Here is a 2,500-nt window from a genome sequence, read left to right on the forward strand (position 1 = left end):
TGTCTGCCGATTCGGCAGCGTTGGCTTGTTGGCGCGGGGGGCCGATGCGAGTGGGGACTTGGGCAGCGGGCAGTGAAAGCAAGAGTTTCCCCGATGCTGCCGGGAAAAACGCTCCCCGGGATGGCCGGGTGAGATGACCCGGCGGCCCGCGACGGGTCATTCAATTCCATGCCCCGTCAACATAACTCCCGATGTACTGTTTGCTTTTTCGGAAGAAGAGATCCATCCCCCCATCCTCGGCCAGCCAAAAACGCTCCAATTAATGGCCGGGTGAGATGACCCGGCGGCCCGCGACGCGTCATTCAAATCACTGCCCTATCGGCTACAACTGCTGATGGGTGGGATTAGAGGCCTGCCATGGTGGTGAGGGGCGGCGAGGACCGTGAAAGCTAGAGTTTTTCAGAGGCTGCCGGGAAAAAGGCCCCTCGGGTGGCGGGGTGCGAGGACCAGGCGCGTCATTCAATTCTCTTCCCTATCAACTTGGCTCCCGTTGGCGGGATTGGAGGCCTACTGTTTGTTACAGGGCTAAAATCGTCAGGGGAAGAGCTGACGAAACAATGCTGGTTTGGATGCAGGGGGTAGTGTTGGAATCGGCAGCGCGGACAAAATCGGCAAAGTCGACAAAAAAGACTGTTGGTCTGGACATCGGGGCAGCGGCAGCCATGCCGACAGGGGGGGAAATCGGCAGCGCAGATTTGTGCAGCTGCAGGTTCGTCGGGGAAATCGGCAGCGCAGATTTTTCGATGAACATGGGCTGGAAGATGGACTGTCCAGGCCAGGCAGGGAAATTCGTCAAGGGGACACGCTGACGAAACAGCGCTGGTTTAGACACGGTGGGTGCAGTGTTGGAATCGGCAGCGCCGACGAAATCGGCAAAGTCGGCAGAATCGGCAGCGGGTGCTGGCGATGAGTCTGGACGATTTATAGTCCAGGGCTTGATGGAAAAGACTGTTGGTCCAGACAATGGGGCAGTGGCAGCGCGGATTTGTGCAGCTGCAGGTTCGTCGGGGAAAATCGGCAGCGCAGATTTTTCAACGAACAGGGGCTGGGCGCTGGACTGGCCGGGCCAGGCAGGAAAATTCGTCAGGGGGCCACGCTGACGAAAACAGGGGCTGCGGAGTGGAAAATCGGCAGCGCAGATTTTTCGACGAACAGGGGCTGGACCGGCCGGGCCAGGCAGGAAAATTCGTCAGGGGGGCACGCTGACGAAAAGAGGGGCTGCCGCGTGGAAAATCGGCAGCGCAGATTTTTCGACGAACAGGGGCTGGATGCTGGACCGGCCGGGCCAGGCAGGAAAATTCGTCAGGGGGGCACGCTGACGAAAAGAGGGGCTGCCGCGTGGAAAATCGGCAGCGCAGATTTTTCGACGAACAGGGGCTGGACCGGCCGGGCCAGGCAGGAAAATTCGTCAGGGGGGCACGCTGACGAAAAGAGGGGCTGCCGCGTGGAAAATCGGCAGCGCAGATTTTTCGACGAACATTCGTCAGGGGGGCACGCTGACGAAAAGAGGGGCTGCCGAGTGGAAAATCGGCAGCGCAGATTTTTCGACGAACATTCGTCAGGGGGGCACGCTGAGGAAAACAGGGGCTGCCGCGTGGAAAATCGGCAGCGCAGATTTTTCGACGAACAGGGGCTGGATGCTGGACCGGCCGGGCCAGGCAGGAAAATTCGTCAGGGGGGCACGCTGACGAAAAGAGGGGCTGCCGCGTGGAAAATCGGCAGCGCAGATTTTTCGACGAACAGGGGCTGGACCGGCCGGGCCAGGCAGGAAAATTCGTCAGGGGGGCACGCTGACGAAAAGAGGGGCTGCCGCGTGGAAAATCGGCAGCGCAGATTTTTCGACGAACAGGGGCTGGACCGGCCGGGCCAGGCAGGAAAATTCGTCAGGGGGGCACGCTGACGAAAAGAGGGGCTGCCGCGTGGAAAATCGGCAGCGCAGATTTTTCGACGAACAGGGGCTGGATGCTGGACCGGCCGGGCCAGGCAGGAAAATTCGTCAGGGGGGCACGCTGACGAAAAGAGGGGCTGCCGCGTGGAAAATCGGCAGCGCAGATTTTTCGACGAACAGGGGCTGGACCGGCCGGGCCAGGCAGGAAAATTCGTCAGGGGGGCACGCTGACGAAAAGAGGGGCTGCCGCGTGGAAAATCGGCAGCGCAGATTTTTCGACGAACAGGGGCTGGATGCTGGACCGGCCGGGCCAGGCAGGAAAATTCGTCAGGGGGGCACGCTGACGAAAAGAGGGGCTGCCGCGTGGAAAATCGGCAGCGCAGATTTTTCGACGAACAGGGGCTGGACCGGCCGGGCCAGGCAGGAAAATTCGTCAGGGGGGCACGCTGACGAAAAGAGGGGCTGCCGCGTGGAAAATCGGCAGCGCAGATTTTTCGACGAACATTCGTCAGGGGGGCACGCTGACGAAAAGAGGGGCTGCCGCGTGGAAAATCGGCAGCGCAGATTTTTCGACGAACATTCGTCAGGGGGGCACGCTGAGGAAAACAGGGG

The sequence above is a fragment of the Populus nigra genome, chromosome 2 (genome assembly GCF_951802175.1).
Source record: "Populus nigra chromosome 2, ddPopNigr1.1, whole genome shotgun sequence".
Taxonomy (NCBI): Eukaryota; Viridiplantae; Streptophyta; class Magnoliopsida; order Malpighiales; family Salicaceae; genus Populus; species Populus nigra.